Source organism: Terrapene carolina, unplaced genomic scaffold, assembly GCF_002925995.2.
Source record: "Terrapene carolina triunguis isolate 2854851 unplaced genomic scaffold, T_m_triunguis-2.0 Scaffold93, whole genome shotgun sequence".
Classification (NCBI taxonomy): domain Eukaryota; kingdom Metazoa; phylum Chordata; order Testudines; family Emydidae; genus Terrapene; species Terrapene triunguis.
Window position 1 is genome coordinate 18229131 of NW_020664444.1, and position 20523 is coordinate 18249653.

The 20523-nt window shown below is 41.6% G+C and overlaps 1 protein-coding gene across 1 annotated transcript in view; it reads right to left on the reverse strand.

Moving 5' to 3' along the window:
• The window catches only part of XYLT1 (xylosyltransferase 1), a 316864-nt gene that overhangs the window by 115321 nt on the left and 181020 nt on the right, over window positions 1–20523 (reverse strand). The gene's annotated exons all lie outside the window — the stretch shown is intronic.

Below are 20523 nucleotides of genomic sequence, written 5' to 3' on the forward strand. Positions count from 1 at the left end.
TTTTCAGCACAGGAGATAAGAACTTTGTAAAGAAAATTAATGATGGAAACCACAATGGGAAATTATGTGCACGTCTTCAGCATGTTAGCTACTGTAAAGAATTGGGGCTGAGCCCTTGTGAAGTACTGAGCACTCTCTGGGAAGTCCCATCAGCCACCTATTTCAGTTAACATGCATGAGAGTTTAGCGTGCTCAGCCCCTTGCTGGACGTGGTCAGTACTTTACTCCCTAGACTGTTTCATTGGCTGGGCATTGAGAGGATGTCTCATCTGAGAAGCACCTGTGCTTCCTGCTGGGTGATTGTTCCCTTTATTGTTTTGCATACGCTGCTGTCTCAAGAGATTCACAGAATTAGCAACTCCACAGGTGCTTAGCATGTCAGACTATTAGGCCCTGTGTCAAGATATACAGGTCTTTCTGCGTTCCCCAAAGAAGGCCCTGCAGCCATGTTGTTACAGGGAAGCTCTACCAATTTAGACAGTGACGTGGACCGCTCAGGGTGAACCTCTGCAGAGGTTTTCAGAGTCAGCTTCGGACAACAATAACTAGGTACATCTGAGCCTTCTTAGACCAGAAGCTTAAAGAGGGGCTGGGCTGGTTTCAGGTTTGTGAAATGGGTTGCTGTAAATAAACTAGTGCAGAGCATTCTAGAGACAAAAAAGTTACCCTCTTTTTACTGGTTTGTGTTTCTAGCTGGTTTGTGTTTAAGAATTTATCTCCATGAAGGGAATATAGCCAGATACTGGTATTTTGGTGTTGCTTTGGTTGCACAAGAATTTTATAAAACTAAACATGAAACCCCAGAGATGGGCTATTATTTTTGCTTAAATAATTTTTGCTGAGCTGCCTACAACCAACTACTCACTAATCCTACCAGAAGCCCCTCGCACTCTGTTATTGTGGGGTTTGTTTGTTTGTTTTTAAACATTTCTTTACTTAAATGCTCATGCCAGGGATTATGGAGATGTTCCCCCCAACAGGACTTCAGTGTTACAAACACAGGCCCCGTTCTTGTCTCTTCTTACACGTGGATGGATTGCTGTGTGTATGTGGAGCCCTATTGAATTCATGAAGACTCAGCACAGGGGTAGCAGTCTGCTAGCATGCAAGAAGTTGCGGATCAGGGTCACGTAAAGCACAAAAGGAACAGTCTAGTCTATAGCACCGCATCTAGCGAAGGATTCTAAATGTTTCTTCTGAGTCTTATTATTTCTTAGTCTTAAGCCATCCCTTCAGTGACTGGGTTGTGTGATGCTTTCAACCCAGACCAGTCAAGAGTTGTGGCACTGCCTGCCCTGGCACTGGGTACTTTAGATGCTATGCTGCTGTGGCTCACAATCCTGACACCAAGAGACCACATACAAGCACGCAGATCTCGCCCTGGCTTACACCAGCCGTAGTTACTTTTTGGAGAGACTCCCAACACCTTCTCAGTCCAAAATTTTCCTCAAACTTTGTGACAATCAGTTGGGGTTCCCAGAATTGTGAGTTTCTGGGTTACCCCTCTCAGCCTCAGCAAGCGAGAGTTTTGCTACTTCTAAGCTGTGTGACTGCTCCCTGACACACCAGCTTGTCTGCCTTGGCAGCAAACCCTTCAGGACTCAGAGTCCAAACCTTGCTTTGCAGCTAACACACAGGGAACCCCAATTCCCAAGTTCCCCAGAGACGTTTCCTGGAAAGTGTCCAGCCCCCTCCTGGAACACTCACAGAAGTTAAGTTCATTGCTCTTTTAAAGAGACAATAAACTGCAGCCTGTTAGCTTAACTGGCCTTAATACACCTTTTCCTTCAATCAGTGCACCACACTGGTTTCTAGTAAAAGGAAAACAAAGTTTAGTTAACAAAAGGACATAGGATTAAGTGATAGCAAGTCTAAGGGATAAAGATAGAAAGGGTTATAAGCAAACAAAAGTAAAAATACATTTTAAGACTAAAACTTAATTTCAGCAAGTTACAATGTTTGCCTAAGCAGCTGTCTCACCTAAACTCAATTCCCAGAGATTTCAAACCCCTTGGTTGAAGGGCCCAACATTCTGTGATTTCAAGAGCTCTGGCCCCTTGAATCCCCCAAGCTCAAATGTCTTCTTGACGTCGCGCCCCTCCCCCCCAGCCCCATACCACCTGAAAGTTCAAAGTCCCTGTTTCGAGAGCCAGGAAGACTTCCTGCTGTTCTCCCCTTCCTGTGGACTTCTCATCCCCCCTACTGATTTGCATATAAATGGGAATTCCATTGTTTTGATTCCACACTGCTTAATCTATTTAAGAGGGAAGGCAGTCGGGCTGGGAGAAAACCTGTTTCTCCCCGTGTTTGGTCACAGACTTTAAAGCATAATATCAATTGGTATCCATAATTCCTCATACAGCATCGATGAATGCATTTCACAAACATCAATGTGTCATAGGCCTTCATACAAGACCTTACTGGATACACTTTTATAATACAGTAATATTGTATACAGTCGCTTGATTCAATTGCTTATCATTTGAAGTTCAGGGCCCATCTTCTCCCCCATTCACTAATTTGATAGCTTTATTTACCTTTTATGTAAATCTACCTTCATTGTCTCTGCCCGATGACCAGGCTGGTCAGGCAAGCAAATACACATTCCTTTGTCTAAGGCAGACTGTGCTTATGCATTGCTTGCCAACTATATTTTAAAAACATAGTTCAAACATATATTTATAACTCTTTGTATATTCATATTTGTATAACTCCCTGCACATACGTCAAGCACGAATATTAATGATCAGTGAATTATTAGTTTTCCAGGGATATATTACACACCTCCTGTTGGGTATATATCATGACAACAGTGTGTGAGGTGTAGTGACTAAGTCGAGCCTGACAAGAGTTTCTGACACAGAGTGGTGAACCCCAGTGGGTCCCTGTGTCACAGTTTGTAAAATAGTTTTTTGTACAATTAGACGCTGGTCCTTCTCTCATTGAAATCAATGGCAAAATTCCCATTGAGTTCAGTGCTGCCAGATTGCATCCTTTGAGAAGGAAAGGAGAAGGAACAGTGGGAATGAATACAAATAAAAGGGCGGAAATAAAATATCTTCAGAAAAGATGATGAATGAGGACAGGAAGGGGAAAAAAGTTATTTGTTATTTTTGAGTTTACTTTTTAATGTTTTGACATTTTAAATAAAGTAAGGGGAGAGGGAAGCAAGGAGCACACAGTGTTTAAGTCTATTTCATTTCCTAGAAGTAAAGCTTTATAAAATCTAGCAAACAAAGCTTAAATTAACAGGCGAGGGAGAAACTATGAATGCACACAGCTTAATTCCACAATTGAACACCTAGAATCTGTTAAGATTGGAATTCAACTTTAGCATGACAGTTGAAAGAAAATGTTCTACCTTTCTGAGGATTAGAGAACAACAAGGAAACTGCAAATTATTTTTTTAGGAGTGGATGCTTATTGATAACTTTTCTCCAGAGTCTGTTCTTCACCTCACTGTTCAGAGTTAAATTCTATTAATATCCAGGGTAGCTTATGTTGGCACACCCAGGGGAGTAAAAATAGTATCATGGAAGGATGAAGTTCAATATATCACGAAGACTTGAAATCATGTTGGTATACTGCACGCAACTATTCTCTGCATTTCTGTCTAGGTACTATGGTTTGATTAATAAACAAAAAAAAAGTCCAATTAGTCTACCATTCACAATGAGGTCTGTGTGTATAGGTTTTACTCATTTTCCAAATTACAGAAGATTTGCAGAAGGGATGCTAAAAATTTAAACTTTTCCACAGAGAATTCAGTGGAAATTCTGAGCCGCGGAGTCTTAGCTAAGATAGAACCAGTTTAAAAAGGTAAATACTTTAAGAGGTTTCAGAGTGAGAAATATGTTATGATTGCTCACTGTTTTATTAAATACAATTTGCAACCCATTTTAAAGCTCTTCATTCACCTTCTGTGCTCTGGAGTGGTTTACGACTCTTGTATGGGAATGGAAGAAACTACGGAAACTTAGCAATAAACAGAGCAAACATTCCTAGTTCAAAAGTCTTCTCTGCTTCTTAAATCTTTTGCAAATTTTAATCCTTCAAGCAAATGAAACTGTTGGAAGCTAACCAGTTGCTATAGAGCATCAGAACCAATATAGTAAATGGGAAGATAACATCAATGCAACAAATCCCAAAGGTGTTACAGAGATTTATCAAGGCTCAAGCCTCAAATTAGAGTCTGAAAATAATCTTTATTGATTCCATCTCTTGTTTCATTCTCTTCAGTTCTGAGCCTGGTTCATCCATAACCTTTTCTCCATCTCGTACTGTCATGCTCACAGCATGCATAACCAACAAGAAGTGAAAACACTAGCAATTGCCTTGTTAGACTCCCCTTTACATGACCTTCCAGGGAAAATTCTACTGAGACTGTCAAGTAAAGAATAAACAGTATGTAGCAAAAAAATAAAAAATTATTACCTATTCAATGAATGTCCTCTTATCCCTGTTCATCAAACCATCATGCTGTCTGCTTTCAAGTCCTTCCTAAAGACTCACTTCTTCCCTGATATCCATAAAAAGTGAACAATTAAACATTAAGGGGCAGATCTTCAGCTGGGGTAAGCCAGCATAGAGCCACGGTAATCAATAGGGCCATGATAATTTATACCAGCTGAGGATGTGGCATTATATAGCTCCAAGTTAATGCTTCCTCTCAGATTCCCATTAGATCCTACCTTTTCTCTTTTGTCTTTTGGATTGTAAACTCTCTGCGACAAAGACTGTCTTTATTCTGTGCCCAGTACAGCCCTGAGTACACTGCTGAGAAATAACAAGAAAAAATGGGGACAGTCGCAGTATATGATACTGTCAATTTAATGTGAGTCTTGCTAGGCACTGAGAACTAATAAGATTGACATGCTCATAAATGCAAGAATAATAAAATTTACGGGACTGTGGGATGCATTTATACATGCAAAATCTGTTTATTGCAACACTTCTGAGATTCAGTTTTTAGTTGATATTAATGAAGTTGCACTGCGAGTAAAAATCAGCAGGATTTCCTAGCTGACCTGTGATGAAAATAAACAAAATATGAGACATAGGATGAGATTTTCAAAATCTCTCAGTGTTAGCCTATCTCTGCTCCTATTTAAGTTAAACTGGAGTTTTGCCAATGCCTTCAGTAGCGGCAGAGTTATGCCATTGATAAGCGCTTTTGAAAATCCCACCCTTAATTCTTATATAGCAGTGAACTGGTATGCTAGAGACATCAGTTGGCTATGGGTAAGTACTACAATACAAGTTAGTTTAAGCTAAAGCCAATATTTGAAAGAAAGATTTTCCAAGAAAATAAATAAAATAAATTCTAGTTTGCTACATGGAGGAGTGTACATTTTTAGGAGTGGAAGCTTATGAATAACTATTTTTGAATATTTCTTATGACAAGAATTTTGGCATGGTGTTAGTTTCTGGGAAACTAACATTGCCTTTGAATAACTCAAAGAAACATTACACAAGCAAGAAAGGTTCAAAAAGAAAGGTTCATTAAACTTCTGTAGATACAGTATTTAGTTTGTATTAGCTATGATTTTTTTGTTAGTAGTAATCATTGAAACCCACACTAGGTACGCATAGGTTTTTGGCCTCTTCTAGTTGAATCCACATAAGAGGATAGCAGTCTACTATAGCTACCAGCTAGTGGAGTTACTCCTTTATCTCTAGTGGTCAGGATTCTGCTTCTAGCTCTTTAGGTCCCAGAATTCAGTTCAGCAGGCTGAACGCAGGGTTGTTACTTCATTTCCATTGCAACTATTTTTATTGCCAACCTATAGTTTAATCGTGTGGTGCCTTACTCAGGCAAAATTCCCATTGACTGCTAATAAGGGCTAAAAAAGACTTTGGATTTAGCTGTTCACTGTACAAATCACTTTATTTTCATTGGATTAGGTATGTTAAATCAACTTCTTCTGTGCAATTTAAATACTTAAGGAAGTACATAACTTTGCACTATTTGTTTCATTTGTGCTATCTAGGTTTAGTACCTTTTGCTTGTTTAACAACATAGGAACTATTTCTATCATTTATTAATTCTTGTAGTTCAAAAACTTACTGCCACGTACACTACTTGAAGAGTACTGTGAATAATTTTACATATCAGAAAAAAAACAGGACTAATTTTCTTTTAGTATTGTATGACTTGTCAGACAGAGAAATGGAATATAATTATGGTGTGACATTTCCAGCAGCAAATACATTCTATTGTATGCAATTAACATTGGTTCTTTTGGCAAGCTTTAAAAGATTACTCATATGGTACGCTAAGTTACAATAACACATGAATAATAAATACCACTATGCTACTTGAGCTAGATTACATTTTATCCCCACTGCTCAAGACTCATGATCAAAATTTATTAGATGGATGTTAATCCATCATTGGCTGGTTCAACACTACAAAGTTGAGTGTTCCTTTGGCGAAACGGTATGCTCAAATGGGAAAATATGTGTATCTTTAAAAAAAGACTAACCCTTGTGTATCAAAAGTCTCAATTCTACTTCCTAATACCGGTGATAGCAGTCATCCCAGAACTACTTAAAGAAAACTTTTAAAGCCATCCAAAAAAGTACTTATCATAGGATATAGAATTCAGCCTACCCCCTCTGCACTGTAAACTGAGATATTCTTTAGGTAGAAGGGAATGGTATTTATATGTCCTCCTCCTGACTGAAGTCCTTTTCTAAAGCTATTTTTGATCAAGAAAATTAGTGAAGATGTGTAAAAAGCTGTTCACCCCACACTCACCCTGAAGGCCAGATGGGTCAATTAACCTATTAGGCTACACGCTGGGAAAATTAAGGCTGAGCGGAAAGCCCTAATTAGGGGAAACTCACCGGTATGGGAACAGGCAAGGGTTCTATAAAGCCAGGGAGCTGATAGGAGAAAGAGGCTGCAGGGAAGTAGTTTGCAGTCACTCCCTGGGAGAAGGGAGGTGTGTTTGGGGCTAGCGAGGCAGGTAGCCTACAGTTACTCCCTGGGTAGAGGGCATTGTGAAGCAGGCAAACCCAGAGAAGTGGGGTCAGCCAAAAGGTAAGGACAGGCTCAGGGAAAGGCAGTAAGGTCCAGGAGGGAACAAACCTTGGCTGCTGATTTGAAGGTCCCTGAGCTGGAACCCAGAGTAGAGGTTCCCCTACCAGTCACTGAGGCAGTGGCACCATAAAGCAATGAATGAGAAGACCACCACAGATTGGTTGTGAGGAAAGACTGACACCCTGGAAGGGGGAAACACGTACAGTGACCCAGCCGGATGGCCAGGTCATGGACAAGGAGCACCTGGAGTCGCAGAGACAGAGAGAAAGTGGCAATGATGTGTGCTCTAGAGCTGGAAGGCGCTAATCCACAGAGTGGCCAGGAGGAGGCGCCACTTGCTGTGAGGGGACCAGTGACAAGACGGTAGAAGAAGAAAATCATTGCTAAATAATCCTCTAAACATTTCATAGTCAATCCATCTTTAATACAAACCCTTTAATTCAATTTGGGTGCACTGGGAATCATATCTTAGATTCCATGCTTTATTGTGGTTTGTTTTGTATTAACCAAGCATTCATTAATAAGATGGTTCTTAAATATCTTCCTGACTGTCAGTCCTGTTGTCTGAGCTGACTGTTCTCCACCCTCCCCTGAAAACAAACCAAAAGCTCCCCACACAATCTGTTGATTCCAATTGTACACATTAAGTTCAAGTTGCCAGTGGACCCACGTGCAGTGTCACATCATGCGTGATGAGGAGTCGTGGCAATTTTACACCATTAAAAGAAGGTTTTTATATTTTAGAACCTACTTCAGATTTATACATATATAACTAAACAAGCATGCAGAACAGAAGATGGACATAGCTTTAACACTGCATTTTATATCTAACTCGAAGAAAAATCAGCTTCAAAGAGATCAAGGGCCAGAATTTTAGCAGGTGAACATGAATGTAGCTCCATTAACTTTAGTGACATTTTGCCCATTTACTCCAGCAGAGAATTTGTCCCTAACATAAATTGTGCAAGTGTTAGGAAGACCATTCGTTTTAACTTTGGTATGTACCCCATTTTACCCTAGCATGACATTTTAAATGTCTCCTTGAAAATTGCTAATGGAGCATTTTGACCTAAGCAAATATGCTCTCCATTATATTCATATGCAGGTCTGTAGACACACAGGAACAGAGAAGAGAAGCACATTGCTATTGTGGTGCAACACAAAACGTTTACTCTCAATTATACCATAAAAGTATATCACATTAATACACTGCAATAGTAAAACAATACCACAACAAGAAAATGTTCAGCGACAATATAAAATAATGTTTTCTGTGCCTTACTAAACTTTTTTCCAGCCTTTTTCAAAAAGAAAAATGTCGTTCTATGGATTGCGTAAGCCACAGCCTGAGTTACAAGCATCTTGGGTGCATAATGATTTCATACTTTATAAACTGAGGATGAAATATTGAACCTATTGAAGTCAAAGGGAGCTCTCTCATAGACTTCAATAGGTTCAATATTTCCTGGAGTTTTGAGAAGCTGCATGAATGAAAAAAACATACACATTTATAAACTACCCAGATTCCATTTTTAACATAAAAAGATGTGTACAAAACAACATAAAAAGTGAAAAACCAGGATCTTGCTAAGGGGCAAATGTGATCAGTGTTATTTCCAAAACTGTTTCAACTGTGTACCACAATGTATGCTATCAGGTGTGTCCTCCCCTTCACAACCCCAAGTTGAAGTTAATAGACATGGGCATGTTTGAATCCCAAATCAACAGGACACAGCTCCATGTGATTCATAAGCACATTTACATATTATGGGCCTGAGCTAGGGTGACCAGATGTCCCGGTTTTATAGGGACAGTCCCAATTTTTGGGTCTTTTTCTTATATAGGCTCCTATTACCCGCCACCCCGTCCAGATTTTTCACGTTTGCTGTCTGGTCACCCTAGCCTGAGCCTGTATTTTTTGTGCGTGCACACACACACACACACACACCGGAAGTTCTGGGAACACCTTGATTTCAGTACAGGTGTATCACATCTGGGGTGCAATCCAGACCAATAAGGAGTTGTGTCACTGCCTGCCCTGAAGGTGTGGGAGCCTCACAATCCTTTGCTGTTGTAGTTCCCAACCTAGGCCGCTCACAAATAGCCTACCAGCATGCAGGTTGCACCCTGGGTGTCAGTGTATAGCTACAGCCGTGGTCCAGCAACTCTAACCCAAGCAGCCCGTCAGCAGCACACCAGCCACACTCTGGCTTCCAGGAGCCTTGGTTACTACCTGCAGGGTGACCCCAACACACTCCCAGTCCTGAATTTTCCCCAAAACATGTTTTCTGCACTGTCCAGTCCTCTCCTGGGCAGTTCAGATATTAGAAGTCTGTTGCCTCTGAAATGGGTCAAAATTCTGCTACTTTAACTGAAGTTACCAAACAGTTCAGTTTAAACACAACAGTGGATTAGTTTTGATTAAAAACTAAAACTAGTTTATTCAACTCCAGAGAGATTTTAAGTGACTACAAGTATATGGCATAAAAGTCATAAATGGTTACAAGAGAAAAAGATAAAATGCTGTCCAGTAGCTAAAACTTCATATGCTAGATTTCATTCAAGGTAAAATCCTTACCACATGATCCCAGCAACAGGGCTTACTAAATTCTCAGGTCAGGATCCCCGCCCCCCCATAGTCAAAGGGCTGGTTCCTTTGTCCTCTTAGATGAAAGAGAGAGAGGTATAAATAGGGAGAGATGTCTGGGGGTGTTTTTGTCCCTCACTTTTACAATCCAGTCCCACTTTGAAGTAGATGTTTCTCAGGATTACCCCTTAAAGCAAAGTTTATTCAAACAGCAAAGATGTTGACATGGAGTCTGGTGGCTCTATGCTCTTTCCTTTCTCCTGTGCACACTGAAATGCAGATTTGCCTTGTCTCCTGCCATTTCCCCCCACTTACCATCTCAAAACCCTGTTTACTACTGATATGTAAACACAGGTACACACACATTCCTTTGTTTAGGACAGACCTGTTTAACAACTTTTGCCTCCTCAGGGCTGTGTGGGTTTGAACGTGTGCTAACATCATCATACAGGAGGAATTCATAACTTTACATATGACGTTGCTACATACATTTCACCATGATATTGTTGACCAGCAAGTTATTAGTTTTCAGGTGATACCTCATAAGGCATATATTGTACAGAGATTATCACAATAGTGTGTACGGTGTGAATACAAGGGTGTATTCAGTCACAGGGAATGCATGGCTTGCAGAACTGGGCCCATATCCCGTACAGCTGGTTTCCAAGGAAGGACCGAGAACTCTGCAAGGGTAAGCATGACACAGTGGTGTGAATATCTGTGACTGACTTCAAAACCAGCACAAATATTCTGAAGTGAGGCACATGATCTAGTAGCTACTTATTCAAATCAAATAACAAAAATTGCAGCCCTGAGGCTCAAGCAACAATTCAGTTGCCAATATATTCCTATTTTGTTCTGACATCAAAATACATGCTTCATACAACCCCACTTGCCAGCCCTACCCACAGAGGAAGAATTAGAAAAAAACTCTGCATGTTGTAGCTCACAGTTTCTTCTCCCCAGAAGAATGGAGCTCCAAATAAGGAGTACAAAATAAACACTCCATTTAGAGCATGGCTTTTATTGACAACCAGGACTAAAAATCTTTGACTGGCAGCACCTCATGCTAAGCAAAACGAATTCAAGAGATGAAAAAGTTTGACACACAAAGAAGCATCTCAGAGCCTCTAAAATGTACTTGTTTGTTTAGAAAAGAAATCAGAGAAAACAAGAAAGAATGCCAAAGTGTAACGGTGACAATGGAGAGACAACCAACAGCCTGCAGGTTAAAGTCTGACATTAGCTGTAGGTTAGACTGCTGAGGGGCAAGAGCTGCAGGGTCCCAAGATGAAGCAGCAGGTGAAACAGCACATGAGGATAAGTACTGCCAGCTCTTTTCGGAGATAATGCTATGAACATTGACAGTTGACTGAGTGACAAAGCACCATAAAAGGAGAATTGCAGAGATGGTCAAACGTTTGGATATGGTAGAGCTTTATCATGCCCCCATCTTCCATACATACAGAGAACAGGGAACTAGATGCATTTGAAGAAGTGGGGGTTTTTACCCACAAAAGCTTATGCCCAAATAAATCTGTGAGTCTTTAAGGTGCAACCGGACTCCTCGTTGTTTTTGTGGACACAGACTAACACGGCTACCCCCTTATACAGGGAATGAGAGGATTCTGGTCCAAAGAAAGGTGCAAAAATCTTCACAAAGCCAAGACTCTAGGGAAGATATGGAGCTACCAAGGCCTTCAAATAAATTGTTTGATACTGTTTTACATGTACCAGTCCATAGCTGTTTTCTCCTGAGTGCATGCAGCTAGCTCCCGTTAAACTAATGGGAGCTACCCATGTGCATGGATCCCTGAGAGACTTATGCTGCTGTTTAATCCTTTGAAGCTTTAAATCTGTTGTCCATTAAAAACATTTTAAGGAATAGTTGCCACATCATAATCTTTTGGCCTCTATCACTGCACCATAATCTTGGAATGCCTCAATCCACCAATTACTGCATCACACTGCCACGTCTGATGGGTCAGGAAGTAGAATATAAAAAACCCCCATCATTTATAAGGCCAAAACTTCAGATATTTAAAGTCCCATAGTTTTCACATCCTGAGCTCTTTGAGATTAAGCAAATACAGCCCTAATTCAGCAGAGCACTTAACATGTTCAATGGGACTAGTCACAGGTTTTGATTTAAGCAGGGTTGGACAACTCACATGCTTAAACTGTAGCCTGTGTATAAGCGCTCTGCTGAATTGGGGCCTAAGGCATTAGCACAAGGCAAGGCACACCGTTGTATCCGGCATCTTCATACGAACCTTGATGAAATCTTATCCTACCTCATCTTTTCACCAAAGGGTCCGTGGTCATTTTAAACTCCCAAGAAAACTGTCTGAACACATGTTAATGGATCAAACCTGGCAGTGTTCAGCCTGGCTATGATTACAAACAATTTCTCCAACTTAATTTCTGATATATTCAGCGCTGAACTGTTTCTATATTTAATACATAGATCCCTTTCTTCATAGACAGACAAGACTGACAAATCACACAACAGTGAGATGAGTCAATGCTAAAAGTAACTAATTTTAGAAGATTTTATTGCTTGTGGTTAAGTAATACACAATCTCCCTCATGCAAACTGTTCCCAGAACAACATCTTTAGCCCCATAGTGAAGCAAAAGAGGGAGACTGTGCAGCAATACAACACACATGGTGGGATTTAATTAAGGTCATTTACAAATTATGATGATGGGAGGCCTACTGCACATACTTTCAGAAGTTTTTCAATGATGTATAGCTTTCTTATTTTTTTCCACAGGCAAAGTCACTATTCCTCAGAGAAGATTCTGTCAATTCCAAGTTTTAACTCTGAGCTGTTTTTGTTGTAATCTGGGTTTTTAAGAGTGTAGTTGTAAATTTATTCTACAATCAGAAAAAAAAGTACTTTTTTCACTTGATTGTAAATCAAAAACAGCTGAAGGGAGTTTCATCAAAAAAATAAACTTTATATATATATATCAAGGACAGAGGGAAGTATCAAAATTTTCAGCCTTAAAAGTAAATGTTTTAGAAAGTTATGTGTGTGTGAAAACAAGATTATAAAAGAAACTGGTCTCCAACCTTGACTACACTGTTATAGTAAATAAAGTGCTTTTAAATAAAAAAAAGTTTCAATTCTGAAGTAACTGATTCACATATATTGATTCAATACAATAAATAACCTTCTTAACTCCTTAGATGCTTAATGACATACTGCATAACCCACTCACGGGCTCCAATGTATTAGGATACCTGTTATGCCAGAAACTCTATGGATTAATGGGATTATTCTTCAAAGATGTGGCCTAAACTTGAAAACCACATGGTTTGGAATGAGTTAACATTACTCCGGAATAATAAAATACTGAACATAAAATCTACAAATTATTACTGATACCCAGGCAATGTAATTATAACATCCAATCCCAAAGGAATCTAGAGACCTTTTGCCATAGGCAGACTCTGAGTGCTAATATGAAACCCAATGTGTGTTCATTTTAATTACATATGTGCCTGCTGAGAACATATGATGGAGTCTAGAAAAGCTAATTCACTATCCGCATGACAACAGGAATTAATATTAAATCTTGCACCCCAAGTAAATTCTCTTGACTACCAATTATCATGCAAAGATAGTACAAATTGGAAATCTAGTAATCCCTTAGTATGGAAGTAAAACGGTAACAAATAATACTAAGTAGAGCACATCTCTGAGGCATAGAGACACATCTCATAATCTATCCATGCTATTCCTTAGCACCAGTGAGACAATGGTGTGGATCTGAATGCTGACAGATACTAGGATAAATTACCAATTTTATTGGCATACTGAAACAATGCTCAGCTGGCCAGATTCTGATTTCATTTACACCAGGTAGAACTAATCCTCATTACACTGTCATTCCCTGAAGAAGCCCGCTGTCTGCAAACATCATTAGTTTGCAAAAGTTTATACTTTAATTACTAATTCCTTTTAGCAAACATTTTAATAAGCAGTGGCTCAAAGTATAGGGGGTTTTCTTTCTTTTACGGTTCTTCACCTTAAAACCTCTCCCCCTCAAGGATGTTATTGACTTTTCAGTTTGTTTCCTTTTCACTAGCCTATGATAGAATTGTCCATTGAATCCATTTCAAGAACCAGTTTGTTGATCCTCTTAACCATCCAACGTGGTGAGATGGTTTTTGCAAGAGGCACAACCTACTTTTAATTAAAAGATACAGTCATGAATAATTCAGTATTTTATAAAGACACTGCCCCATCTGTGGACAGTCAGAAGATCCTTAGAGTGGATGTACGTTGATGAGCTAACCCTGGGGATATCAGAGACTTAAAAAAAGTCTTGAGACAAGCATAGGCCTTGCCAATCCCCGTTACCGTCTCTTTTTTGTTGCTGCACTGATGCATTATTAATGAATAACTACCTACCCTTCCCAACATAGCATTTTAAATAACCGTTAAATTCCTTTATAGGCGATTATGAATTGTAAAAGTGTGTTTCCATGTTCAAAGCAATAAACAAGTCCAGGTAGGGTGTCTCAGCTGCAACAGTAACTGTTCTTTGAAGCCTGAAGTTCTAGGGATGTTAAAGTGCCTACTGAGTCAAATTATGCAATCTCCAATCCATCTTAATCCAGTTAATTTGAAGAAACACAAGACTTTCTGCATTTCTCTTTTGTGTAGTTAAAACACAAGATGATATTTCAGAGAAGCTGCACTGTCAGTTGCAGGGCCTGGTTTAATCCTACACTGGCGTATCCCAGCTGAGAATCTGGCACCTAAAATTCTCAGCCAAAATAATGAATGGAGATGTTAAAGCTCATTTATTTCTGCTGAGGTGTCTATGTGCACAGCTGAATCACTCAACGCTCACCCAAGTTTGATGGCAGGTATACACGCCCTGGATTTGTAATGAAACCTAAAGATCAAGCAAGTTCTGTCTGTGAAAATTTTGTGCCGTTGTAGTTATCCGATTATTTTAGATGTAGGTAGGTTCTTCTCTTCTGGAAGATCAAAACTTGTTTGGAGATTCTGTTTCACTGTCTGCTCCTTCTTCTCATCTACGCCTCAGAAAATAAACTTTATAATATTCAAAGAGAATTCCACATTAATGTTTAAGAGGCTCTCTTCACCCCCCTAAATGCCTTTATTTTAAGGTCTATGGCTGTAGGATCTGAATCTTTTCATGGACAGTAAATCAGAAGGGAAAAAGCACTTTCCACATACCAGACAGTCTTGCTAAATATGTGCATAGTATCGTAGGAACATATTTCCTCCATTTTCCCATGGGTCACTTATCAAAACAGTGCACTTCATTCTCTTAATACCGGGTTACTACACATTCCAACTGACCCTGAATCTTCACCAGGTTTAGTTACTGCCTGAAGCAGGATTTTCTTTTTCCTTGACTGAGTATGTTGGATTTCTCTTTGGTATGATTAAATTAGCATATAGACACCAGAAGAGTTCCTTCAGCCATGCTTGCTGATTCTATCCTACATCCTGAAATAACCAATCCCTGCCTTTGCTCTAGAAGAGTTGCTGGATGAGGATGTTTTTCATTATATACTGTATCCTGTACAGTGACATTCAAAGTTTGCAGGTCTGGTGTGAGTAGGGTTACCATCCGTCCGTATTTCCCCGGACATGCCCGGCTTTTGCGTCTCTAAATAGCCGTCCGGGAGGAATTGGTAACAAGGTTAAAATGTCCAGGGTTTTTTTCTTCCTTGCCTCCCTCCCTCCCTTCCATACAGAGTGCGGCTGCTGATTGAGCGGCTGGGCCGATTGACCCACTCCCATTGGCCTCCAGCAGCCAGAGCCCTCCCCTGCTCCCCCCTCCCTCTGTCTGCAGCCCTGTGTAACACACAAACCGACCCACCGGGCAGCGTGTTTTGCAAACACGTGGAGCCAGAATGGTAAGGGGAGTCCGGGGGGCGGGGGCAGTCAGGGAGCGGGGGAGTGTTGGATGGGTCCCCGGCCTCCACCTGCCACCCCCCCTCCGCGCGTGTCCCCCCCCGTGAGCCCCCCTCTTCCTGCCTCTCCCTTGTCTGCTTGTACTGCCAGAGCCAGCAGCAACTGCTGTCTGCTGCCCCCGGGTCCTAGTGCCCCCATCCACTAATGGGAAGACAGGCTGCCCTTACCCTGCCCTTCCACCCTAGCCCTGAGCCTCTCCAATGCCCCAAACCCCTCAGCCCCAGCCCTCATCCCCCCACACCCTAATCCTCTGCTCCATCCCTGAGCCCCCTCCTGCATCATGAACCCCTCATCCTCAGACCCACAGCCCTCACCCCTGCATCCCCTCCTATCCCCAAACTCCCTCCCAACCCCCCTCCCCCCTTCCCACACACCCCGTCCTGCCCTCAAACTCCCTCCCAAAGCCTGCACCACCTCCCTTTGCACCGCCTCCCACCCCCAAACTCCATCCCAGAGCCTGCACCCCTCACCCCCTCCTGCACACCCACCCCCTGCCCCAGCCCGGAGCCTGCACCCAGCACCCAAACTCTATCCCAGAACCTGCACCCTTCACCCCTCCTGCATCCTAATCCCCAGCCCAGGACCTGCACCCCAGACCTCCTCCCCCCACCCAACCCCCCTCCCAGAGCTTTAGGCAGGTGTGTGTGTGTGTGGGGGGGGGGGGTTCTGGGCACCACCAAAATTTCTACAACCCTGCCACCCATGCGAGTGGATAAGGGTCGGGGCAGTCAGGGGACAGGTAGGGTCCTAGGGGGGTTCTCAGCAGGGGGCAGTCAGGGGACAAGAAGCAGGGGGGGGTTGGGGTTCTGAGGGGGGCAGTCAGGGGGTGGGAAGTGGGAGGGAGTGGATGGGGGCGGGGCGGGGCTAGGGAGGGGCTTCCCCCCCCAGTGTCCTCTTTTTTGATTGTGGAAATATGGTAACCCTAGGTGTGAGGCACACATGAGAGTCTCTCTAAATCAGATAAAATCTGTGGGTGGAATCTGTAAGGGAAAATGAGACTATATTGAAGGCTTAAGTGGCACCCAGGCTTTGTGCTAGCTCTCTGCACAGGGGTGAATTTTACCCACATAGTCACTTCTATAAGGGAAAACATAGGCTGCTACTGTTGCACCTTCATCCTGGCTCCTGTGGGGCTTACAGTCCAGGGATTCTCCATTTGTTTTCCACATTCTGAGCCACAGAAAGGTGGTCTTAGGGATCAGAGGGTATGGTTCATGAATTTTAGCATGTACAGTACTCAGCAAAATACCTGTGGCCCTTACACGCCTTTTGGGATGAACAACCTATGCTGAGATCTTTGTAGGGATTGTGTTACCTTCGAACAGCCAGGATATGAACGTAAAATAACACTGCTTTATTCAGCTATGGTGTTCATTTTTACCCACAGAGGGGTTACACAGGCAGACAGCCAGAATTTGCTCCCAACTTCCAAACCAATGCAGAGCTTTACCTTTCTTTCTAGTATTTATCTCCGTCTCCTGATCTTTATCCCTCTGGTTTATGGCTCAGTCCCCTTACAGGGATGCCCAGTAAGTAATCTAATAAATGTAGAATAATATCTTTTCCACTTTAAAATATTAAGATGAATCATTATTCCCTCTGATATGTTTCACCCTATCTATCGGTTTGAATTACGGAACCTTTCCGTGTTTGAAGATTTAACATCGATTTAATGCCAACTTAGAGGCTTCTAAAAGTTTAGAAGAATGTATTAGATTAATAATTTAAACTTTAAAGGGTATACCAAGGCAGACATTATTGCAACCTTCTACCAATCAATCACCATTTTCCATGTTTATCCCATATCCAATTTTCAACCCCAGGGTTTGTACACATCAAATTGCCTCAGATGTATTCTACAAATCACTGAAATTACTTTATCATTGTATACATTTCACAGCCATTAAAATACTCTCATATCAGAATAGCTGGCATTGTGTTAAATATTGGATTCAATTCCACAGGGTAATAAATTGTGACCTAAATCCAATCTCTCATGGGTAGCTGATAGATCATGAAAAAATACTGCTTTGTCATTTTACCTAAAGGAAATTTACCATGGGAACCAAATACAGTACACAGCAGTCTTAGAAATGCAACCAGGCCTAGCCATTCTGAGGCAAAGGAAATGGATTTGTTTTGGTGCTTAAATACCAAACAAGTTAATAGTTACAGAATCAAGATAGAAAGTTATTACTGTGCTTTACCACAGCGGTTTTCAAGTCAGGGAAGCCACAAGCTCTTTTAGGAGGGCTGTGGAGCCCTGGTCCCCTGCAGGGCTGAAGATCCAAGCCCCAGCGTCCCCCATGGGACTGAAGCTGGGAGCCACGGGGCTGAAACCCCGAGCCTCGGTGCCCCCCACGGGGTTGAAGTTGGGAGCTGCAGGGCTGAATCCCAGAGCTTTGAGCTCTGAGGCTCTCCAGAGGGGAGAAGCTCTGAGCCCATGGACAGAGTTTGGAGGCATGGGGGTGCTGCACCCCAAAACTGCAGTTCCTTACCCAGAACCAGGCAGTCCTGGGGACAGTTCCACACACACTCCTGCCGCCTCCTGTCCCCCGCCCTCCCCCAAAATAGAAGTCAAACTGCGCTTATGCCCAAGGGGGTCCCCCCACAGAGCCCTGAACCTCCCCTGCTGGGCCCTGGAGCTTTTATAGGATGGGGGGGGGGAGTGGGCTCAGAAAGAAAAAGGTTGAGAACCCCTGCTTTACCAGGTCTCAAATGCAAAATTCAGTATGGTAAGTGAAAACCTGGATATTTCATAAACATACACACAAGTCACAGCTGCGACTAGCAGGTCAGTTCATGTAACAGGTCAAAGCTGCTGAGTTTTACAGATGCAACTGGGATAATATACAGTAGAAAACTGACACACTAAGTTCACATGCGTACACCCTGCTTCAGCCTAAAGCTAAAGAAGCCACAACAGTGATCTGCTAATAAATTAACAGCAGCAGGCACAATACGTCAGTCTTTCACTTTATAGAACTAATGCTCTCTAGCCTACCATCATTCTCTCCACAAGACATTAAGCTTTTTATGGTGGTAGAATTCCATATGTTCCCCTTCAGAAACATTACATATCTTCAGAGACAGAATTATCACCTTATTTCTTTAAAAAACTGTTCTCTCATGCTGAGATTTCAACCGCCCGTAAAAGACTGAGAGCGCCAAAAAAACAGTCAAAACAAAACTGTAAACTTTTGTCACGGTTATGATAAGCGGGTCCTGAAACTGATTAAAAAAGATTAAAAGAGAAGTGCTACCTAGCTATTCTATGGAGCTTCTGTATATAAATCTTTACAAAGCAGGAAAATGAGGCACACAGAGGTGAAGTAACTTGCTGAAGGTCACCTAACAGGCCAACGGCAGTTCCAGGGACAGAACCCAAGTTTCCCAATTCCCTGCCCAGTGCACTATTAGTTTTTACGATGCAACAGAAAGAACCACATCCTGCCATTGCTCTTGATTCAAGAACTTCCTATTGATTTCTGTGAGGTATGGCAGGAGCTGGTACAATACATATATTTTAAAAATAAATTCTCTAAATATAGTCAACGTACAAAAATGTTTTATTTTCCCAAATAAGATTTCTGTCTGGACCAGCTCTGTGTATAATATTCTCAGCCCTCTCTGGTCTATGCTGAGACCCCCAACTCAATTCATTCCTGTCTTGTCCAAAGTTTTACAGCCTATAGTAATTATAGGCTATAAAAGAAAAAACACAAGCAAGATACTCTTTCCAACTCTGGCAAGGGCATCCACACCCTGCAGTAAACAAAACAACAACAAATAAAAGGTGTGGACCTTGGTGCTGATCCCAGCCAGGCTGCATTCTCTTGGGGGCAACAAATGGTGCTCTATCTAACTGGATTTAGGAGCTCTACCAAGTGGATAACTTCTAATAGTTTCCTCTTCAGGAGGCAGAGCAATATTGATGCCTCTGATACTTGAAGCCTGCTGCTAGGACTTCTCTGGAGCTTGGTGTAAATTACTGGCTCATTTGTCTTTCATTGCTGTGTTGATGACATGCTTTCAGAATCAGTGAAGTGCCAGGAAAGCTATTCCTGGGCCCAAAATACTGGTAGGTGTACTTTGCCTAGGATCATGTTTTTCCACTGAGTGGTGCCACAAGAATGCTTCCAGCCCTGGACACTGATATTAGTCGCAATTTCCATTCATTCCTGTGTGACCAGAACATCCTCCTTAGTTTCTTCTGGTATGTTCTTAAATTAAAATAGTGAATGCCTGATTCTTATAGGGATTGTAAAGTTTACCTGAAAATCCTAGGACAAGTAAAACCAATTCACTAAGTGCCCAATCCAAGTCTCACCAACGTCAGTGGGGGATGTCCCATTGTCTCCAATAGGAGTTAGACAGACTAGGCACTTAATAGATGCTTCACTAAGGTTGGGATATTCCCAGGAGCCTAAGGGAGTTGGGTGCCTAACTCATTTAGGCTATTAGAAAAACCCCAGCACAAAAAAGTGAAAATAAGCTATTATGTGAGCTGGCCTCATGGATACAGTCTATACTCGAGATCACTAGTTGGTAAACCTATCCTCAGAGAGTGAAGCTTTGGCTTTTGAGCAGTCAAAGGTTCTGCACCAAAACAGATACGAAATCCTTTGTCCTGACATTAGCTTCCTACCCAGGCATAAAACACTAGCCGATATTAACCCTCAAATGAAAGGCCCAGTACTGGAAATATTCTTCTATCACAATCTGAAATTTTAGACCCTGAAGCACTCTCAGCACAAACAAAAATTGGAGTTATTCTGAGCTGCTGTTTAAAGATTGACTGTTCAGTAATAAGGCTTATAACTCACTTCAAAAAAGTGAGGCTTTTTTTGAAGGACAAATCTTGACATAAATATCTTTGTGATATGGAATACAAGTATGGGCCAGATACTTAGCTAACGTAGA